At 42.4% G+C, this 24,234-nt stretch overlaps 1 protein-coding gene across 1 annotated transcript in view; it reads right to left on the reverse strand.

Moving 5' to 3' along the window:
- The window catches only part of PCED1B (PC-esterase domain containing 1B), a 142,726-nt gene that overhangs the window by 66,574 nt on the left and 51,918 nt on the right, over nt 1-24,234 (reverse strand). Inside the window, exon 3 of the mRNA XM_081082674.1 lies at nt 22,720-22,854. The gene's annotated coding sequence lies outside the window, so the exon portion shown is untranslated. The remainder of the gene's footprint in view (nt 1-22,719; nt 22,855-24,234) is intronic.

Raw genomic sequence — 24,234 nt, forward strand, 5'->3', positions numbered from 1 at the left:
AAGACCTGGTCCCTATGCCGGGTGCTGGGGCTGGGGTCTCCCTTCTCTGCGTCCCTTACGGAGTGAGAGACTTGAACCGGTTCATACAAGTTAGGAGGCGCCAGCAATGAAAGCTGTTTATTATATACTCGAATTACAGGAAGTTACATCACATCTGGGTGGGCCTTTAGCTGGACATCATGAGATCCATCCCCTTAACACTGGGCGGGGAGTCAGACTGAGTGGCATCCAATCTTTTGACTGGTCCCGCCCTCAGGGCGTGGCTCTGCCCTCGCTCTGAGTCCCAGCTGATGTAATTAAGCCAGCGTTTACTAACAGCCCTTAACAGGTCCCTGCCCTCTTGGAGCTTATACTCCATCACAGCGGTTCTCAACCTGTGGGTCGCGACCCTTTTGGAGGTCGAACGACCCTGTCACAGGGGTCGCCTAAGACCATCGGAAAACACATATATAATTACATATTGTTTTTGTGATTAATCACTATGCTTTAATTATGTTCAATTCGTAACAATGAAATTGGGAGTCACCACAACATGAGGAACTGTATTAAAGGGTTGCGGCATTAGGAAGGTTGAGAACCGCTGCTCTATCAGAAGGCACATTTTTAATCTATGGTTCTAAGCATTTTACTGATATTATCTCATTTAATCCCCACAATTATTCCGCGAAGTAGATGCTGTTATCCTCCTTTCACATAGCAAGAACCTGAGGCTCAGAGAGGCCGAGTGATTTGCCCAAGATCACAGCTACTCGGCAGTGAAGGAGAGCGCCCAATCCCAGCAGATCGGCTCTAGACTTCCTTCAAGACCACGGAAAGCCCTATAATCCAGAGGATATGTGCTAAGATGGCAGTAAAGAGTGTCACTGGGGCACCGGGACTTGTTTCTGACCCACAGGGAGTGGAGGAGAGGATGGGAAGGCTTTCTGGAGGGGCTGCCATCTTCACAGCACAGAACCTGAGGGGGGGGGGGGGCTAGGACAGGTACCTGTGCTCAGAGTCCTGAGGGACATGGGAACACGTAGGCAAGCATGTGGCTCCCTGTGGCTGGAACAAGGGTGGGAGGGGGCTTGATGACCCAGGGAGCAAGGCTGGGACCTCATTACAAAGGGACATACCCCTCACATCCAACGAAACGGCACAAAACGAGAACTCTTCTTTCAGTTTTGCTCTGCTGGGTAAGAAAAAGGGTTAAGCAGGCTTTAAATATCCTATTGCTGTTTGACTGATCACTGCCATGGTAACCCAGCAGCAGCCAACACTTGTCAAGGCCTCTTCTTGGGATACAATAATAAACAGTGATAAAATATTACCTCAAGGCTTTATGTTTCTGCCATCCGTTAAAATTCTGTTCTTGGCTATGGTGAAGACCTCTTCTGATCAGCCCCCACCCCCCAAAAATGAGGTACATTTTAAATAACGTTCTAGAAGTACTTAATGCATCTGCTTTAAGAATTCGAAGCCCTTTACGTTTCCGGCCCTTGAGAAGGCCAAGAGCCCTGTCAACCCTGCGAGTTGTGAAGGGCTTTCTGCTTCCTGAGCTGAGAGACCCGACAGAGGTAAACAATGACGCCGCGCCTCCTGGCTTCCAGAAGCACTGGCCCCATTATGTCTGTAGTGATTTCTGTGCAGGTGAGTAGCCACCCACTCACCCCTCCTTTCACTAACTCCAGCTGAAAGAGAGGAGCTGAGTCTCACAATTAGTGCTGTGCGCCAGCTGGGCGCTGGGTGGGGACTTGTTTCTAAAACAATCCACAAATATTTAGATGTGGTTCGGCTCTCAAAGCCACTCTTCACTCTTCAAAGAGACAATACAATGCCTAGAGTAACTGAAAGCTTCTCCTCTTGGAGACGAGACTTGAGTCTCGGCTGGATTCAAACCTCAGCTCCCACTCTCAGCAGCTTCCCCTCCGGCCTCACCCAAGTCCCAGGAGTGCAGTTTCCTGCTCTGTAAAATGGGCTTTATACTCATCTTTGCGGCACAGCTGCAAGGACTGGAGATAAGGAATGTAAGTGTGGCAGGCGTGTCCTACGTGTTCAACAACTAACCGTTACTATTACTTCCTCAGGGTCACACACTCAAATGATAAGTCAGATAATAAAACAGATGTGAAACGGCCTCGGCAAAATGTTTGCAACCTCTGAGTAATGTATCACATTTCATCAATGCCTAGACGCACTGATTTTTGCATTTTCACATGTTTGAAATTGGGATGTGTCCTATAATACATTCAGTGGCAATGGTGCTTCTTTCTTTGTGGATCATAAAATAATGGAGCATCTCACAGTGGAGGGAATCTTAGGTTAGATGAAATAGGGTCGTCCCTTTCGGCATACCATACATTTTACTTTGGTTACAGGCCAACAGGTAAAAGAAGAAGCCCCCGGAGCTGGTTTGGCTCAGTGGATAGAGCGTCGGCATGCGGACTGAAGGGTCCCAGGTTCGATTCTGGTCAAGGGCATGTGCCTGGGTTGCGGGCACATCCCCAGTGGGGGGTGTGCAGGAGGCGGCTGATCGATGTTTCTCTCTCGTCGATGTTTCTAACTTTCTATCTCTCTCCCTTCCTCTCTGTAAAAAATCAATAAAATGTATTTAAAAAAAAAAAAAAAAGAAGCCAACTCTCCTCTTACTCAATAAATCTCTGACAGAAAAGATAAGATTCATGGCAACCACGCATCCCATCCTTCTGAGCTATTGCAACCTGGCAACACATCTGTCCCCAGGAGAAGAACATCAGAAGCATCCATCTACTCAGTCTCCTATGTGATCCACATCGGCTGGTGCCAGCTTTCCCCAGCTCCTCGGCTGGCCTCACCCCACCACATGGGCTGCTGCTAAAAACCACACAAAACAAAAAAAGACTTAGTTTGAGATTTTCAAAGCTGTTTCTAAAATGACACCAGGCATGAATGTAATGAACGTAATTCTCTGGGCTTGCAGAAACATGTTGATCACAGTGGCAAGGCTTGCTGTTGGGGGAGGAAGTAGGAAGATGCAAACGTGTGTACACACACACACACACACACACACACACACACGCACACACACTTCTGTCACATACTGTGGAGTTCTGCTCTTTAAATGCCCCTGAAACTGTTACTGTCATAATTAGCGAGTTATAAATATTAATAATAGGAAGAAAGCATTATACGCATGGTCATCTGGGCAGCTTCACCAGGAAGCTGAAGTTTCACACTCCACAGGGAACCACTGGGCCATTCCCTGAAGGTCACTGGGAGAAGGATTCCAGCAAAGGGGGCCATGGGCACATGTGCAGTGAAGTTGGGGTGGCATAGGAAAGGGGCTTGCCTGTCAGTCTAGCCTGGGAGAAAGATCATTGGCTAGGAGGGTGGACCCCAATAGAAGCCCACGAAGATCTGCGAAAACAAATCCCCAGAACAAAGAATTCTCTCTCTTGTTCCTCTTGCTTTGCTTCTGCTTCCTTGTGCTTGCCTGTGCCTCCTCCACAGTCATGTGGCCCTAGAAGCCACGTGGTCCAGGGCCACGCCATGTGGACCCCACATACAATGGACTGCAGTTGGGAACATAAGCTGACCTCGCCAGATGCTGGACGGAACTGTGCTTCAGTGGAACGGAGTGGTTTGGGGCAGTGATTTGGGCTCTGCTGAAGACAACAGGGGGCTCTTCCCATGGGAGATGGGACTTTGGAAGCTCAGGGGTTTAATTCCACAGAAATAAAGCTCTTACATTACCTCATCGTGCTGTGGGGGCCTGAGGAAATTCTTGTTCCCATGGTACCCAAGAGCTCTACTTCCACCAGTAATAGGTGGGGACACAGAGAACATCCCACTGATAACAAAACCAGAGCTCTAATGTAGGTGGTTGGGACCCTTCTTTTAATAAAGGAGAAAGAAGGCACAGATAAGGAAAGGAGGACTACAGTGAACCCTGTCCTGTGTTGGATTAAAATTAGAGATTCAATGTGAATCACGGTGATAGATGGATGGATAGATAGATCTATCCACCCAGGGCTTTCCATCTTACTCTAAGGCAAATCAGAAGTCCTTCCATAGCTAAGCCCTAGTCACCCGGCCTCCGTAAGCCTCTCTGACCTCGTCTCCTAGCCACGTAGCCCCGTGCTTCCCCCAGTCCAGTCACCTGGCCTCCTTGCTGTGCCTTCAACATCCCACACACGGCTCCACGTTCGTGCCTCTGCCCTTGCTCTTCCCCAGATAGCAGCATGGGTGAGGGCCTCACTTCCTCAGGCTTCTGTTCAAGAGGCGCCTTTTACATTTAATTTTTTGTCTTAGTTAGAAGAACATATGGTAAGTTCCATCAGGGCTTTTTTCTCTTCACGGCCATACTCCCTGACCTAGACCTAGTACCTGGAACTTAGTAGAAACTTGTAGATGTTGTTGTTGAATGTTTGTTGAATGAACCTGCCTCTTATTTCTTTAAGAAAATATTGTCCGTGTTTTAGATGTCAATGAGAAGTGTCAGTTTGCTAACGAATTGCCAGCATAAGGACTGACAATCTGTATCTGCCTCGAATGCATATGACAGTAACTGCAAGTGCAGTATGGGATTCAGTCTTATTCATTAGAATGTTTGCCTTCAATAGACTCCTCCACATCTCTTCTAATAGCTGCCTTTATCTCTATGACAAACATGTGTTATTTTTATAATCAGAAAAAAAGCTAAAGCTATGAAAATTACACGCTCATATGTTAAAGTATAAGTCTTCCTCATAGAATTATTGTGGTACCTTCCTCACGTCTCATTCTCCTGAGAAGTCTTTTATGTTGACAGGCTCCAACATAAAAAAAACAATCAACTTTTAGAGCTTGTTTTAAAAAATGATCAGGAAGCACTTTTGCACCTACAGAGAAACCATCTACTATTGTGCAAGCCAGGCTATCAAAAGACAGCTATCCCAAATCATTTAACAGGGAGAGGCCGAATAAGGAAATCACAGAAAGCAGAAAGTGTGAGGCGACTATTGTGCTAGTTCTCAGGGAACTTGACAAAGGGAGAGAAAAGTGTGAAGAAAAAAAAAATAGTTGAGCTCTAATGGGGGTGAGGCTATCATGTCTCTTCCTGCATTTAAACACAAGGAAGGCGGTGGGGGTTGGAATAGCGCTGGAGGGGAAACGCCTAAGATTTAAGTGAAATGCATTGTCAGTTCTAGGTTACAGTGTTTGAAAGCCAGATACAAAATAGAAAATTGAGAAAGCAATTGAGTGATTTCTAAATTGAGAACAAATAGCTAGAAAGTTGTTTCCACCAGTTGAGAGCACAGATTTATTTCTGTAAATTAAAAAGACTGGGAAGAGCCAAAGAGATTGCTAGCTTAAGAGAATCTTCCATTGGAATGTTACCAAACCTGAAGGTGTGTGAAATGGAAAATGAAATGGGCGAGGGGAAGAGAAAAAGGACAGAAAGTCCTAATTGGGTAAAATCTCATGGGTTAAAAGAAAGACTCTCAAGGGTGACAAATGTTGAAAACAGCTGTGGTACCACTGGTAACAGAGATATGTCAGAGATTTAAGGGGCTGTCTGGTCAGCAGACTCCAGCATCTGGCCAATGGGCTAGGCACATCTGAATCAATGACACATACATTTGTGAAATAAAGGGTGTTTCCTTCTTAGAGGGCTTTCTTTAGTGGAGGACACCTGGATAAAAAGATGAGAAAGCTTATAGGAGCATCAAACATGGCTCTTCAGGCCTTTGCTTTATTCTGCTAAGAATTAATTAACTCCAAGAAACCAAGGCAACAAAGGATCCTTGAAATCTCACATGAGGACTAGAGATTTCAGAAAATGTGGAGAATGACTTCTGATGTGTCATTTTCTACCTGTGAACGTGCTGCAGCAGATACCTTCGGCTGCCTACCCAATAGCAATTCCCTAGTCCCTCTCTTCTAACAGAGCCTGAACTTGTTCTAATATTTACACTTTTCCAAGAAACCATGGGCTTTAGGGAATGTTGGTCCCATTCCCAGTCCCAGGTATTGAAAGTTTAATTATACTAACCTGGCGGAGAAAAATGCATTCTTTGCCAGTGATTGGCTTAGGAAGAAGCAGTTTTGGCCATCAAAACATGACGGGAGGCTGGTAGGGAAAGGTTTCTTAGCTCTTTGGAAGACATACAAGGAAAACTCCCATTTTTGTGTCTATATAATGGAGCATGAAGATGTGATGCCTGGACCCGCTGCAGCCATTTTTTTAACCTTGAGGAAAGCTCACCAATTCATTCAGGATGGAAGGGTGGAAGAAAGAACATGAGTTCTTGATGTTGTCAAGGTGCTTAAATGAACAACCCTGGGGCTGCAAACCTTGTGGCTTCTTGTTTGCATGATAATAAATTCATTAACTATTTAAGTTGAGATTTCTGTTCCCTGAGTCCTACCTATTTCATGTTCTCACTCTTGAAATGAAATTTTGAATGTGCTAACAATAAAATCCTTACTTCAGAGTAGATTATTGGGTGATAGTAAAGCTTCTCTCCCTTTCACTCTGTGGAGTCTCCCAAAGTGTGTGACACCCCCAGAATGCTAAAGGGTCCAAAGTAGAGACACGGGGCTCCCATCATAGCTAGAATCAAAGGCAAACTTTCTAGGTTCCAGTAACCCACTGCAATGGCTGAAAATGCCCATTAGCTCAGAGGACTGATATGTGGATCAAATTTAGAAATTGGTTCTTAGGCTCACCTGTGGGCTGGGTCTGCCTCTGTGTGACCTCTTGCTGAGCTCTGATATCCTCGGACTGCCCAGACTATACCTCTGTTGCACAATAAAGGAGTAGCTCAGCAAGCTAGAGATGCTCAAGCCTTATACACTCTAAAGGAAGAACTGGCCTTCAAGGCTCCTGGCCTTCAAGGCTCCTTACTGATAAGAGTGTCTTTGTATAATTGAGACCTTGGGATATGGCAACCGGCAGATAATTTATGCTAACAATGTGATTTATGGTGAATACATGTTTTGTTTGCCTAGGGCCTTAGGCCACACACTGTATCAATTCGATCTCTGGAGTCCTGGAGACTGAATAGTTAAGGTCAGTTACTGGGTGTTCCATGCCTACATGACAAAACAACCCTGGACACCAAGGCTCAGGGGAGCCCCTGCTTGTCAATAACTCTTTGTAGGAGTTATCACACATCACACATTGTTGCTGGAAGAATTAAGCACAGGCTGTACAAGACTGGGAGGGGATAACTGGGAGCTTGTGCCCTACGACTCTTTGCCTTTACTGACTTTAACTTATATCCTTTCACTGTAATAAGCCATCACCACGTGTATAACAGCTTTTCTGAGTTCTGTGAATCCTTCTGTTAGGGGCAAAAATAGAATATTGGGGACTAGCTGTGTTTATGAGAAATATTAATCATGCTCTATTAACCATGATTGCCTTGTTCTGGTTAAAGAAAGGACATTCTAACTTGGCTGGAAGTTGTATACCTCCAGGACCTGGAAATCAACCTTGGAATGCGGTCCATTCTCATTCAAGACTTGCCTATTATCATGGAAAGATTAACAACCTTATTGCCCAAACAATGGAGTCCCACCACAACCTGCATAGCCTACTTCTCCATGCCTGTAATCCCTACTTCCTCATGCAATCCTTGTCCTACCCTATGTAAGCAGCTGGTTTATGAGGGGCTGCAGAGCAGATTTTCGTGGATGACCTGCTGCTCTCCCATACCACTGGCGGTATTGGAATAAACACTCATATAATATTTGACCCTGTCTTTGCTTAATTGGCTCAAGTAGTACAGGCAGCACGGACCCATTGACTGTCCAGTTATACTTCCAGTTGTGGAGTTCTTAGGGTAGCATGAGATAAGAATATCTTAAACCCCCATAGGAGGATGGGATTTTTTGGATGTAAAATTAAGGAGGTCCCCTTCCAATATCTCATCTCTGTTTGTCTCGCCATGGAAGAAGTCTAATCTTGTCTTCAGGAGGGCAAGAATGAAGGCCCCTGCCCAGAACTTCTGTTCCATATTAAAGTCCAGTTCCATCCAGCACCTGGCTAGCCTTGCTTGTGTTCCCAGCTGCAGTCCATTGCATGTGAAGTCTGCTCGGCCATGGGCCACGCGGCTGCTTAAGGCCACGTGGCTATGGAGAGAGAACAGGTGAGTGCGGGTCACGGAGCAAGAGAAGCAGGAGAGAACAAGCCTGAACAAGAGCAAGGAGAGGGAATTCTTTGGGGATTTTAACGAGGAGCTAACCAATCAACCTTCCAGGATTTTGCAGGCTTCTGAGGGGGTCCACCCCCTAGCCCCGTGGTCGGCAAACTGCGGCTCTCGAGCCACATGCGGCTCTTTGGCCCCTTGAGTATGGCTCTTCCACAAAATACCACATGCGGGCACGCATGTATAATGCAATTGAAACTTTGTGGCCCATGCACAGAAGTCAGTATTTTATGGAAGAGCCACACTCAAGGGGCCAAAGAGCCGCATGTGGCTCGCGAGCCGCAATTTGCCGAGCTGCAGTTTGCCGACCACTGCCCTAGCCAATCAATTTTCCCTAGTCTACACTGACAGGCAAGCACCTTCTCTAAGTCACCCATTACCCAGACTTCACTCTCTCCTTCTCCTCCCTGCAACAATCCAGCACTGGGTGGGGGGAGGGAGGAGTGCTAGTTCCCTTGGAGAAACAGTGCCCTTTGAAGCTGTATTTTCCTGGTGGAGCTTCCCAGGTGACCACGCTTACAAAGTCTGCCTTCCCTTTGCTTTCTTTCCTTTATTAATATTAAGTAGCTAATTACGAAAGCGAATCATTGAACCTGAGGCTGATCCAGGGGATCCCCAGCACTCCCATTACCCAGGAAAATGAAGTTTTGTTGGAATCTCTTATTCTTTCTATAGTCACATATCAGTTCAATATTATACTGGGTTAGTCAGCCCAATGGGAAGAGCACTGGGACTCAGAAAATTTGGATTCACATTGCGGTTCCATGACATGAGAGTAGTGGGGGTTGGGGGCAGTCTCAAATCTCTGATCTGTCCTCTTCTGTCAAGTGGGACAATATCTGCGCGAGGAAAATGGGTTATGTGAAGCACATCAGGAAATGTACGTGAAAACACTTTGAAAACGGTATGGATTTTTAATGATTAGGCATTCTGTACTTTTAAAACTTGACACAAAAGTAGAATGGTAAGAGCTAACACCGGGTGCTGAATTTATACCAGTTACTTTACAGGTACTAGCTCATTGAAGTTCCACTCTCCCATCGGCCTCATGCTGTATCTTATGCGGAATTTTTGTGAGAAGGAAATGAAACAACCTTCCCAAGGCTCTATAACTGGTAAAGAGCAGCATCAGGACTCGGGCCACAGGCTTCTCATTGCAGCATCAGGCCATCAGCCATCGTACAATGCAATTCAATCTGTCCAGGCAGCTCCGGCAACTCAGTCCCTTAAGTATGAAACACCTTCAAGACGTGTAGTCTGTCATCTGAAAGGACCAAGAACATCTTAGAAACTATCCCTAGATCAAGGCCATGTTAGGAAATGCACTAGTTCTATCCGAGAAGGTTTGGGTCAGGAGGTTCAGCGGGTAAACAGATCTTGGCACGCTTAGGGACACACCATCATCAACATAAAGAGGAGGGGGATTCGCTGCCCTTGCCCCTTCTCCCTGCTTATTCCATGTATTGGGGGCAGATTTTCTTCTTGCATTCAACCCTCACAATCATGACTAGTGGGGGTGGGAGGGAGAATCTCTTATGTCATCTGTCAAATATGTGAAGCATTTTTCACAATCTTCTGAGACAACTGATCTCTGGGTTGTGTTTTCTATGTTCTATGTGGGTCAAGATGGAGACAGTGTATCATTTCATTTCACTGATTAAATGAAGAGAGGTTCTGGGTACAGATATTAATGCCTGAAACAGAGTTGAAAGTGACAACATATTTCATTGCCCTTGACACTTTGATACACATTTCTTGGCAGCCCGAGATGCCAGGGGCGTCAGACACTCAAAAATATAGATCAAGAACACTTGGGCTTCCAAACCCACATTTTTGGGGGGTTTTGTTTTCAATTTTATTATTTATTTATTTTTTAAATTTTATGTATTGAATTTATTGGGCTGACATTGGCCAATAAAATTATATAAATTATATAAATTACAATTCTATTAATACATCATCTAAATGCTGTATTGTGTGTTCACCAATGCACTTACTGTACAGGTACTTGCCGGGAACCAATTCCAGCATGTCATAATTTCAAGAGTTTCATCAAAAGGTTGATGAGACTTGGGGACTCAACAGGGTTGAGTCACACATGTAGTCACCTGTTGGGAATGGCTAAAGGCATTTCTCCAAACTTGAAAAGGGATTACTGATTGTGGCTGCCAGACAGCTAAAAGGCATCTTAATCTACATGTTATTGCCTCCTACTGGCCAAACACCTGTACAGCCGTAGGCTATTCCCCAAACCGACAATGTTTCTGTACCCTTTGAAACCTTACCCTCTGAAGTGTATTATCTCCACCTTGCCTTAGGACAAATTGTGTTAATAAAAGCAAGGGTCCTAGACAAGGAGGGAGTCTTCAGTTCCTTTAGCTGAAGATCCTCTGGCCCCCAATGCCTTTCAAAATTATATCTCATCTTGGACTCTTTATTAGTCTCTGGATTTCTATGTCATCTACGCACAGCCTTTTCCAGATTCCTGAACCCTTCTTGATGCTGGGACAAGAACCCCAGCAGGTACTGGCTCATTTAATTTCCCCTCGCTCATCAGCCTCAAGTCTCCTTCCATCACCATTTATCCCTTTACCTTCTTCTACCTCCCTCCTCCCCCTTTCCCTCTGGTATTTTTACCAGAATCATAAACAAATGAATCTTAAAATTCTGTACTTATTTAAAATGTAGTATGGATTTGTTTTGAAATCAATTTGTTTTGTTGCATTATGTACTTACAGTGTTGTAAGGTATTAGATTTCAAAGGTCATGATTGTTAGGTCTGATCAAATAATTGAACTGATAAACCCATTCCCCTGGTAACTGACCTTTAGGCCATTTCACAATGAACATTCTCTTTTGCTTAGACCACACTCCACTTGCTGAGACCATTCTCTCTCCCCTCCAGACTTTCCCAGATCTGGACCTGCCCAGAGAATTCTCCTTCCAGAAAAAGCCCACCTAGAGTCCTTTAAAACCTCTGACTCCCCACCTCTAGGTGCTGGCACCATTTTGGGGCCCAGACCACCTGGTCTCCAGGTGACCTGATAAGTTTATAATCCTTTATTACTTTGGCCTTCGGTGACTCTAACATTGATGATGTAGCAGAAGCAAAACGGTGCTCTTTCTCAGAAAACATCAATGCATTATCTTAATTTTGGATTATTTCGATAAGCAAAATTCCTTATTAGTATGCACTGGCATATGCAAGGTGGTCTTTTAATCCTGTGAGCTTGTTCAGAAGTGGAATTTTTTTTTCTTTTCAAGCTGAGGTTTTCAAACACCTTGGCAGGATGAATTTGGACCAGCTTTTTTTGTAAGAAGAGTTGTAATTTTAATACACATGTACAACACACACACATACACACACATACACATCACCTGAGGGCATTTGCCACCCCAAAATATGCCTTTTTTGTGTGTGTGGGGAATAGTGATTATTTTAGCTGATTATTCTTAAACTGCAGAGGTTCAGAATGAGTCTCCCCAAAATGTACCATCCTGGCACACAGATTATTTTGAACTAAAGACAGTTAAAGCCCAACAAACTCAAGAAGAGCCTTTTACTGCCTCCTTACCTGCCTAAGAAGATTCAGACAGAAAAACCTGTTTCAGGCAGGGAGCTGCCTTATCCCCTGAGCATGATATGAAATAATGACGGCGGGCAGGGAGGAACCTAGCGAAGTCTGTTAGACGCCCCTGTGTCCCATTGTTTCTGGGTGGCCCAGCAAGAATGTGTTCACCAAGCATTTGCTTTCTCATCTACCTGCGAATTGCCTTCCTTCCCTTTGAAATACAAACACTACCTCCCTTTCTCCTTTACATGCTCAAGGTGGCACATAAACCTCAACTGCCTTCCTATGGGGCCCATATTCTTATGGAACTGACACATGTATGTACATAATTAAATTTTGTTATTTTCTCCTGTTAACCTGCTGTCTCATGTCAGTTTAATGATTAGAACAGTCAGAAAAACTAGGAGGGAAAGGGGAAATTTCTGTCCCCTACTCCATATTTATGCCTCACCCCCACCAAACACATGTGCACCAAACACATCATACACATATACACATACCACACAGCATATCATATACTCACACACTATACCACACAGATACACTCTCATATACACCAAGCACAGATAAATATACTACATACACACACCATACCACAGCGCACACACATATAGCTCTCTCTCACATCAAACACACACATCACACCACACACTGAACACAAGATTTTACCACACACACACACCAGACATACCATCCCACACATATATTCATTCTCACACCAAGCACACTCTCCCTTCCTCACTCCCCACAAACATAAGCTGGCCACTGGCTACCTTCCAACCTCATTTCCAGCCCTCTCTCCCTTGTTTACTATTTCCTTCCATTTCTTGAACATGCCGAGCACACGCCTTCCTGTCTTTGCATCTGTAGTTCCCTCTGCTGAAGTTCTCTCCCTGGATATGCACATGGCCTACTCAGCTTTCTCTCCAGGGCAGCATGCAGATCACGCACTCTGTGTTATCTGCCTGTCCCCTTCGCTCTCCAGACTGGACTGAGTTACCTGTACTCTAAATGCCAAGCACAAGATGTGACTGGTGCTTAGAAATCAGCTAATCAAGTCTAATGTTCTTATTCTGCAGACAACAAAATGGGAACCCATTCAGCCAATATTTAGTCAGCTCCTTTCTGCCAGACACTATTCTAGATACCAGGCAATGGAAGGGTAAAGACAGGGTAAGGAAAGGGTACATTCTATTCAGGAGACAGGTGATAAACAAATAAATACATAGTGTAATGCTTGGTAGTGATGAATGTTTTTTTTTGTTTTTTTTTTTAAAAAAAGCAGGAAGAAAAAAGGAGCCAGAAGTAAGAAAAAGCCAGGAATAGTTGAGACACATAATCCCAAGGGCACATGGAGGTATAGTCTGTTGGAAATTATCCAGATGTTAAAACATCTGTTTGTTCAAGGTGGCAGGCTAACTTGTGAATGCAGAAGGTTTACCAAGGGGTTTCTTTGGATTTGAAAAGGAGGCCCAGCTTCTGAACAATGGCCAAGGCAAGAAGAGTATAAAAGACTTTAGATGGGCCAAAACCGGTTTGGCTCAGTGGATAGAGCGTCAGCCTGCGGACTGAGAGGTCCCGGGTTCGATTCCGGTCAAGGGCATGTACCTGGGTTGCGGCACATCCCCGGTGGGGGATGTGCAGGAGGCAGCTGATCGATGTTTCTCTCTCATCGATGTTTCTAACTCTCTCTATCTCTCTCCCTTCCTCTCTGTGAAAACTCAATAAAATATATTTAAAAAAAAAAAGACTTTAGATGGTATACTTTCCCTGCAGCAATAACTGCAGTTAACATACACGGTGAAATCTGGACTGAAACCATTCAAAACATTGTGCATAAGGAACCATCTTAGAGTTCAGCTAATATCAGTTACTGGTAGTGGCCAGAGATAACTTGGAATCCAGGAACACACAGAGTCTTCTGAGCAAACAACACTCTAAAAGTGGAAGTCAGGCTACTGGAATTCGGGAAGTCAGAGGTGGTCATGCACAAGGCAAGACCAAACTCACGTAGGAAGGTCCCAATCTATACTTCCTCTAAGACAAAAGCCGGCTGGTGCCATCAGGAGATGAGACCAAGTAATTTAAAAGCTAAGAAAGGCAGACCAGATCTGCAAAAAGAGACCAAGAAGCAACAACTCCTGGGAAAATAACCTACCAGGAGTTCAGGGACTCCTTTTATCTCCTGGTGCTTGAGGTAGAAACATCTTAGTGTGTGGGTACATGCCTACATGTGCATGTGTGTGTGTAAAAGAGATGAAAGAATAGACGTATTTTGGGGGGTAGCTCCTACATGTTTAATGATATGTCCTGTCTGTCACATCTGGTGCATCTAACTCAACTCTTCATCTTTTAAAAACTATTCCCTTAGGAATGATAGCCTGGGTTTTTCTGCTACGTGAGCCTACAGAATAAGACTATTTCTCTGGCTGTTCACTGGCCATCTCAACAAAATAGGCCATTTGCACGTAGAGAATAAGACTCTCTTCAGCGACAAGGTTAAGTCTTTCTGAACAAAGTTTTAAATCTCTAAGGACTATACAATCCTTATCATTTTAAGCATTAAAAAAAAAAATTCCCTTTTTGAAAGGCCAAAAAAGCTTTCCCTAAATGTTTTCAGATTAGAATAGGAATATTTTAGAAATACTTCATATATAGAAATCTATTTAATATCAACCTTTTTTTTAAAAAAAAAATATATATATATTTTATTGATTTTTTACAGAGAGGAAGGGAGAGGGATAGAGAGTTAGAAACATTGATCAGCCGCCTCCTGCACACCCCCCACTGGGGATGTGCCTGCAACCAAGGTACATGCCCTTGACCAGAATCGAACCCGGGACCCTTCAGTCCGCAGGCCGACGCTCTATCCACTGAGCCAAACCGGCTACGGCCTAATATCATTCTTGTAGGTCTTACTTTCTATAACTTGAATACTTTATTTCCCATAACATGTAAATTATATTTGCAAAGGACTACTTCAGATATGTTGATGATTCCAATTCTAATCATTCCTATATTTAAGTCATATATTGACCAGGATAAAAGAAGAAGCTAAAATGTATACATAAAATCAAAATATGTCATTGTTCAAATATGAATAAAATTAAGGCTGTGCTTATACCTACCTACTTCATGGGAAAATTTTATATTAGGTCTGGTAAGCAGTGTCACAATCTCTCTTAAATTAGAGAACAACCAGGAAGCCAATGAGACTTTGCTGAACATAATAGACAGATATGTTACTTTCCAACGATCAAAGTAATTGAGAGTGCTCTATGTTTTACCTTGAGTCCTTTTAATTCACAAATAACCTATCTGATAGGAAGAAATGTTATCATTTTCATTTTATAAATGAGAAAATGGAGACACAGAGGACCTGAGGGAGTTACCCAGATTCCATGGCAGGAAAGTGACAGAGACAAGTCTAGAATCCAGGTCCATCCACCCAATCATGATGACGTTTCTACAGCAGGCTTCTCTTGCTGTATTTATTATGCCTCATCTTCTAGGATAAGTTGATATCGTTTTAACTTAAAAAGTTTCTTAATATAATTTGTAGTGATGCTGAGATGCTCAGAATGAAACTAAAAATTTGTCAGCAGCATCACTTACAATTCAGAACATTCAGGATTCTGAAAGATATTGAAAAGCCACATGATAAAGTACAGCTTAGGAAATAAAGTACAATAATCTACACTAATAAAAGAGAAAAATGGTAATTGGCGTACGGCGATACCTTTTTCATTGGCTAATCAGGGCTATATGCAAATTAACTGCCAACTAAGATTGGCAGTTAACTGCCAACTAAGATTGGCAGTTAACTGCCAACAAGATGGCGGCTAATTTGCATATATAGGCACAATGCAGGGAGGCGAAAGGGAAAGCAGGAAGAAGCCCCCTGCCACTGACAATGATTGGAAACCCAGGGGGGAGCTAAGAGCTGGGGGGCAGGGCAAAGGGGGCCCTGGGGCCGCCTTTGCCCTGCCCCCCCAGCCATGATCGGAGAATCAGGCGCCTTTGCCGCCCTGGCCAGTGATAGCAGGAAGTAGGGGTGGAGCCAGCGATGGGAGCTGGGCACGGTCGAAGCTGGCAGTCCCAGGAGCTAGGGGTCCCTTGCCTCGGCCTAAAGCGAAGCCCACTATCGCGGCGCCCCCCACTGCCACTGCAGGTCCCCACTGCCCGGGCCGGACGCCTAGGCCAGAGGCGTCAGGCCTGGGCAGGGGCGGAGCCTGCAACCGCGGGGAGCTGGGGGTCCCCTGCCCAGGCCTGACACCTCTGCCGGAGGCCTCAGGCCTGGTCAAGGGGCCGATCCGGTGATTGGTGATCGGAGGGTGATGAGGGTCAACTCCTCTGGCTGAGGCATCAGGCCTGGGTGGGGGGCGGAGCCGGGGATTGGGGGGATATGATGGTCCCCTTGCCCAGGCCTGAAGCCTGGGTCAGAGGTGTCAGGCTTGGGCGGGGGGTGGAGCAAGCGATCAGAGGGAGATGGGAGTCCCCTGCCCAGGCATGATTCCTGGGCCAGAAGCCTCAGGCCTGGGCGGGGGCCAGAGCCAGTGATCGGGGGGAGATGGGGGTTCCCTGTCCAAGCCTGACACCTCTGGCGGAGGCGTCAGGCCTGGGCAAGGGGCCTATCAGGCGATCGGAGGGTGATGGGGGTCAACGCCTGAGGGCTCCCAGTATGTGAGAGGGGGCAGGCTGGGCTGAGGGACACTCTCCCCCCCCCCCCCCACACCCAGTGCACGAATTTCGTGCACCGGGCCCCTAGTAATGTAATAATGATGTATGGTGCCAGGTGGCTCCTGGGAATATCAGAGAGAACACTTTAATTTTAATATTTATTTATTTAAGAGAGAGAAGAAATGAGAGAGAGAGAGAGAGAGAGAGAGAGAGAGAGAGAGAGAGAGTCATTGATTTGCCATCCCACTGATTTATGCATTCATTGACTGTGCCCTGACCATGGACCTAACTTGCAACCTAGGAGTATCAGGATGGCACTCTAACCAAGTGAGCTAACCGGCCAGGGCTCAGGGAAACAATTAGTAAAGGGTATGATTGCCTAACCACTATGCTGTACACCAGAAACTAACACAAAGTAATATAGGATATAAACTGTAATTGAAAATTTTTTTAAAATTAAATTTATATAAATAAAGAAATACTTGGGGGAAAAGACTACATGAAATAGTCAGTTTGTTGAAGTTCTCGTGTGCAAGGTTCATGTAGATTATAAAGGCATAAATATTTGGTTCCTCTCCCAACTCTGCTGAATCAAATTTTCCTTGGGTATGTCATGCTGCCTTCTCACTGCCTACTTATCCTTCAAGGTAAGTAATAGTTTGGCTTTTGTCGTCTCCTATATCTCATTTTTAAATGAAATCAGGCTGGATTTTTTTATGAGGGCTTAATAATTCTACCTGCTATGATGAAGAAAGATGATTTATTCTGACCATCAGAAACTTTTCACAGATGGACAGGCTAATTTTCTTGGTTTACAAAGAGCTCATTCAAATAAATTCAAAGGTGAGCAAACCAATAGACAAATGAGCAAAGGATATTATCACAATATAAAAATATAAATGGCTAATAAATATATGAAAGATGCTTATGATAAAAACAAATGACTAGCAAAACAATAAACTACCTATCAACTTGGGAAAAAAGCTGAATGGTACTCAATCCTGGTGAAGGTATGAGGTAAACAGGCTCATGTACCCTATTGGTGGAAGAATAAGTTTGAATAACCTTCTGGACAGCAATTTGTCATTATCTACAAAAATATTCTTTGAAGGAGCAATCCAATTACATGGATCTACTATATGGATATATTGATAGAAGTTCACCTGGATCTATAGACAATACACTTCATTAATTACAGCGTTATTTATAATGGAAAAAAAAACCTATAAACAACCAATTTCTATCAGTATGGAATTGGAGAAATAAAAGAAAGATAAATCCATAATGCAAATACTAGTGCCTAAAGGAAAATGTAAATCTGTATATGGAACAATTTTCAATATTTTTACTCATTTGGTATTGAGTAAAAATATAATAGGTGATATAATATGATCCCTATTCTATAGATTAAAAAGAAAAATAAATTTAAAAACCCACATGAAACATGTACATGCATATATGCATACATGATTCGTTTGTGTCATGGATGAATCAAAAGAGACTTTTAAATAGATGTTATCTGTGAGGTGAAAGATTGGATGGGAAGGAGTCAATTTAGGAGGTGAAAGGTGACTTATAATTTCCATTTTGTATGGTTCTTGCCCTGTTTTAACTTTCTGTTTTCTAACCAGATACATGAATAGTTTCTGTTTGCTTTAAGTGTTAATAAGGGATGTCTTCTCTACCTTTTACCGATTTGCTCAGCCCACAGAGTGGAAGACTCAGAAGAGCGTTTCAGAGTTTTACTCATCATGTCAACAAGTAGCAGTAGCTTGGTGTTTTTATTGGATGAGTCATCTTTTAAGGAAGTGACAGGTATTGGGATGTCCCAAATCATAGAATAAGGACATGGCTCTTCAATTAAAAAAGTATTTCATCTTTATAAATACCATCAAGATGCCTTCAATAAAAAAAAAAAGTTCTTGGCAGATGACCATTCCATGTGAAAGACTGAGCATAACAAATAGGATTGTTACAATAAAATAGAATGCATGTATTGATCTAAAATACAAGTTACGTGTGTGATTGCTGTGATGTATCACAATTCACCATGAATGGTTAACTTCTAATGTAACTAGCAATTAATATAAACTTTTACCCCGATGTGGCAGTTCTGTATCTGTAAACACAATCAAATAAGACAGCTATAATATGTTATCTTAACATTTTGAATTACAAATCTGTTCATTGGTATCAAAATTTTTATCCTACTTATCAATTATACTGACAGCCATAATTAAACAATTTCTCATAACATCCAAGACATAAAAGCAATTAAGGTGAAGATAATGTTTTGAAATAATCTTATTCTATTTTCCTGTTTGTCCTTCCCAGAAGCTTTTGAAAGAAAACCTGGGTAAAAATTACCCAAGTTTTCTGTAAAAAGTGACATCTTTCATTTATATCTGATCAACTCTTATTCTTTAAAAATGAAAGTCTCACTACTTAGAAACTATTATCCAAACAAAAGTGTTTGTACTGCTATAGCTCACAGCTCTCAGTTCACTATTTGTGAAGAGTGGAATCCTATCTTCAAGTGAAACTTTATTTGAAAATCCAACATGTAAAAATGAATAATATGAAATTGCTCAGGTTAAAAAAGGGCATAGGGAACTTAGAGCCCTACCTACCAAGTTTCTCCTCCGGAGGGAAATTTAAGACTTTCTGCCAGCCACAGTCTGAAAACCATTGCTTTAGTCCATCATAAGGCAATTTGTTCTTCATTCGACATCAAGCAAGTCCAATCAGTGCACACGCTACTGTTGAAGATGGCTGTAAGGGGCAGGCCATGTTCCATGCCTGGGAGGTACACGGCTGGGCTTCTTCAGAGTTCCAGCCAGACACACGGCCCCTTCTTTATCCTTTGTACCTTGTGATTCTTCCACCTTAGACACAGGTGATTAGACTAGGGATCAGCACCTGATCTAAGGACAGCTAATAAGTAACCTGGCATGAGAATACTGCCCAAGGGGGCACTCCATTCTGGAAGGTCACTCACTTAACCTATCACTCCCTGTGGGGATTTTGAACTTGAGATGCACTGAGAGAAGTGTAGCAAGGAGATATACGAAAAGAAAGCAGAAAGCAAATGCTTTGAGGCAAAGAGAATTAGAGTTGGTTTGTTACGGCAGGAGCAGTTCAAGAAAAGGAGAGGGCAGCTAAGTTATAATGATGGCAGAACCCCAGAGAAGGGAACGGTGAATGCCTGTCTCAGAGTTCCCCTGCCAAACCACTGGGACCACTCACATGCCCTGAAGGAAATACTGAGATGGCTCCTGCACTTCCTCACTTTCCCATATCTATACTAATAAAAGGGCAGTATGCAAATTGTTCACGATGCTCGCACAGTAACAACTGAACAGCAGGCTGTGTGGGGCGACCAGGACGGCAGGGGAGTTAGCGAGGGATGAGCAAACGACTGACCAGCAGGCTGCATGGGATGACCAGGATGGCAGGGTGGTTAGCTAGGGACAACCAAATAACTGAACAGGTCGGCGGGGGGTGGGGGGTAGTTGGGGGCAACCAGGCCAGCGGGGGGGCACTAAGGGGTGACCAGACTGGCAGAGGGGGGCAGTTAGGGGCGATCAGGTTGGCAGGCAGAGGCAGTTAGGGGCGATCAGGCCGGCAGGCAGGTGAGCAGTTAGGAGCCAGCGGTCCCGGATTGTGAGAGGGCTGTCCAACTGCCGGTTTCGGCCTGATTCCTGGGATTGGGCTGAAACCGGCAGTCAGACATCCCCCATGGGGTCCCAGATTGGAGAGGGTGCAGGTTGGGCTGAGGGTATTTCCCCCCTCCTCCCCGTGCATGAATTTTGTGCACCAGGCCTCTAGTGTCCTTATAAAAATCTCCATTCTATAAGGCTACTTAAGCATTCTCTAACTAGTTAGTTTGCAAAGCCTAACTAACCCCATTGCATAATTTTCCTGCTTTACCAAACATATACTGGTAATTCAACTCAGGAGATAATCACGTGAAACCAGATTTAGACACTGGATTTGTCAATATCTCAAGACCGAAAATATCAAGTGCATGGCATGTGCTCTTGTAGCTCCCATACCTGTGCCTGGCAGACATCAGCATGAATCTGAACCTTTATGTTACTGCAGAGACAGGAATCAACTGCAGCAATTGTGTCAAACAGCTCACTGGGCAGCTTACTAATCTATATGGTTGATGCAAACACTGAAATCTATTTACCACTCCAATTTAGTATTTTGAAGGGTATGTGTTCTTGGTTAGCACAGTATTTGGGTAGGTCCATGGCTTTCAATATTTCTCATCAAGGACTGCCTCTGTGGACAGGAGAGTGAAGCCGAATAACTGCAGTCCAGATAAATGTGAAATACCTCCATTTTTATCTGCTACATGTATTGAAGTTCCTAGTAACATTTTAATTGAGAGAAGGTCTCTACAACTAAGAAAAAAATAGAACTAAACTATTATATTGTCAGCCTTTGGGTCAGAGTTTTCACAGCACTGAAATATTTCATAGATGAATCTGACTTAAAACTGTCAACCAGCATAATCAGCCAACTATTTAGACTTCTTATTTCAAGATTTAAATCTGCAGAACAACATTTATAAGTAACTATTTTTGGATTTTTATATTAATGAAATATGCTTCACATCTGAATGATACCAAAATCTTCCATATGGCATCCATAGAATCATCCTCTGTCTAGGCATTAATGAAGCATAAAAAGGTATTACATGCAAAAAAAAATGAACATCCACACTCAATAATTGATAGATCTAACAGACAGAAAATAAGTACAGTTGACCCTGAACAATGTGGGAGTTAGGAGCGCTGACCCCTGTGCAGTAGAAAAACTGTATCTAACTTTTGACTCCCTAAAAACTTAAGTTGTTCCTCAGTACACATGGGGGGGTTGGTCTCAGCATCTCTCATGAATACCAAAATTTGTGGATGCTCAAGTCCCCTATATAAAATGGCATAGATCAATGCATACAGTTGAGCCTCCCTGTCTATAGACTCCCAACTCCTGGTCAAAAACACTACATATATTTATTGAAAAAAGCTGCATATAAATGGATGTGGGCAGCTCAAACTGGTGTTGTCCAAGGGTCAGCTGTATATAGAAAATTTGAACAACACTATCAACCTATTTTATCTAAGTGTAACTTACAGAACACTTCACCCAACATCAGTGGAATATACATTCTTTTCAGGTACACACGGAACATTTACCAAAATAGACAATATTCTGAGCCACTAAACGTTTAAATAAATTTAACCGGATTTAAGTCATGCAAACAATAATCTCTTACCATAACCTAAAAAAAGGTTTAAAAAAAACACCAAAAAGCTAACATCATGCCTAATAATGAAAGACTGATGGAATGTTTTCCCTATTAGATTAAAAACAAAGCAAGCATATCCTTTCTCACTGCTTCTACTCAACATTGTACTGGAGGTACAAACAATTCCATAAGAAAAAGAAATAAAAGGCATTTTTTGAAAAAATTGGAAAGGAAAAAATAAAACTGTCTTTATTTGCAGATGTAGAAAATGTTATATAATCTATTAGAAAACTACTAAAACTAATAACTGAGTTTAGCGAAGTTGTAGGATACCAGACCAAAATGTAAAAGTCAACGGTATTTCTACATAGTAGCCATAAACAATCAGAAATTAAAATTAAAAGTGCAATTTCATTTATAATAGCATCAAAAAATATCAACTGCTTAGGGATAAATCTGATTCAAGATGTGTAAGATTTTTACACTGAAAACTACAAAAACACTCCTGAGAAAAATTAAAGAGCTAAATGGATGGATAGATATGCTATGTTTATGTATCAGAAAAAATATTAGTAAGATGTCAATTATCCTCAAATTCATCTATAGAGTCAACACAATCTAAATCAAAATCCAAACAGGCTTTTTTTTTTTTTTTGGTCAAAATTGACAAGCTGATTGTAAATTTCATATGGAAATGTGAAGAACCTAGCCAAACAATTTAGAAAAAAACAAATGAGAAGGGCTAACACTACCTGATATTATAAAACGACAGTAGTCAAAAAACATCATAGAGTTGTTATCAAGATAGACAAATAGATCGATGGAACAGAAGAGCAAGTCCAGAAAGTCCATACCGACACATCTATGGTCCATTGATTTTTTACAAAGGCACAAAAGCAATTTACTACAGAAAAAATAGTCTTTCAACAAATGGTCCTGGAATAGTTTGTAATCCACATGCAACGAAAAAGAATAACAACAAAAAACTTCATTCCAGACCTTGTGCAGTGTTAAAAAAACAAAAACAAAACAAAACAAAAAAAGGGTCACTGACCTGTGATCCTTAAAACATAAACCTTCCAAAAGACAACACAGGGATGCTGGTTGAGGCGAGCGTGAGTTTTCCAAGGACAACACCAACAACGTGATCAATACAACAAAACGTGGACTTCACGGACATCAGGAATATCTGTTAGTTAAAATACACTGGTTTGAGAACATAACAAACAGCACCAACAAAGAAAAGAAAAAGGTACTGTTATATTTGACTGAAAAGACAAACCAAAGACTGAGGGTAAATATTTGCAAATCATCTATCTAAGAAAGGATCTGTATCCAGAATATATACTAGTAAAGAACATCAAAAATTCAATAATAAGAAAACAAACAATGCAATAAAAAAGGGGGGTGGGGGAGAGTTAGACAAGCATACCACCAAAAATGATAGGTAGATGGCAAATAAGCACACAAAACATTGTTCAACATCTTTAACAGAACGGAAATTAAAATTTCACTGTAATATGACTATACCTTATAAGAATATCCTGATGGACTTATTACAGAGCTTCGGTGCATTGTTTTGTTGATTTTAATAAAAATACATGTAGCTTAACCATAGATCAAATAGGACCTTAAAAGGCAGTGTTTTGGCAACCGCCATTCTCCATAGATAATTGGTGTCATAAAAAGTAAGAACATGGATAAAATCCAACTATGCCTGGACAGACTTGGATATATATGAGGCTGTGTTTACACACCATTTAGGAGGGGCATTCTAAAGCTCAAATAATACTGTTATATCTTTACCATTCAGAAACATGAAAATATTATTATTTTTTTTTTTACCTAATAAAAGTTGTGGGAAAGTTTTGTTGACCATTAATTATAATTGAAGATAAAGGTGTCTGATGTGACTGCTATCAAAGGTAGCCCCTTGTTTTGCAGAAAAATGATGAGCTCCATATTTGGTCAAATAATCTAGGCGTGATGTAACTGTGTAATTATCCTGAAAGCAGGATTTTCTAATCAACACATGTTAAATTCTTCATTCTATTCTAATAACTTTATTTTCTGCTTTCTGCTTCCTATACTATGTTATGCTTCGCTTGAAAACCAGATGTTCCCCATTCTGAGAAAATAATGAAAGAAAATGGGCATATGGTACTTGTTTTTATTTAGGAAGTTATAATCTCCAGGAAGGCAGTAACTAATTCTTTTATGATTTCTCAAAAATGGACAGGACATTGCAGAGCTCTTAATAAATCTTTAATCGGTGAACACATTTTTGATAAGAATTACATTGTACCGCCAAGTTCTCTAAGTGGGAGTGAGATAAATTTGTAAATCACTCATCATCCAAACGCCAAGGATCATTCCTGCCTCCAAGTTCTCATTTTCCAGATCTGAGGGACTTAACTGCAGCCTTCAGAGAAGCTGCTTCAATGCCTTGGAGAAGTGTTCATTTTCTAAATAAGAATAGTTGTTGAGAGGAGAGGTTAGGAGGAGAGAGGCTCCATCAATCTATCTTCCATACTATATATCTTTTAAAAATATATATATATTTTTATTG

This window comes from Myotis nattereri (assembly GCF_964212035.1).
Source record: "Myotis nattereri genome assembly, chromosome: 2".
NCBI classification, from domain to species: domain Eukaryota; kingdom Metazoa; phylum Chordata; class Mammalia; order Chiroptera; family Vespertilionidae; genus Myotis; species Myotis nattereri.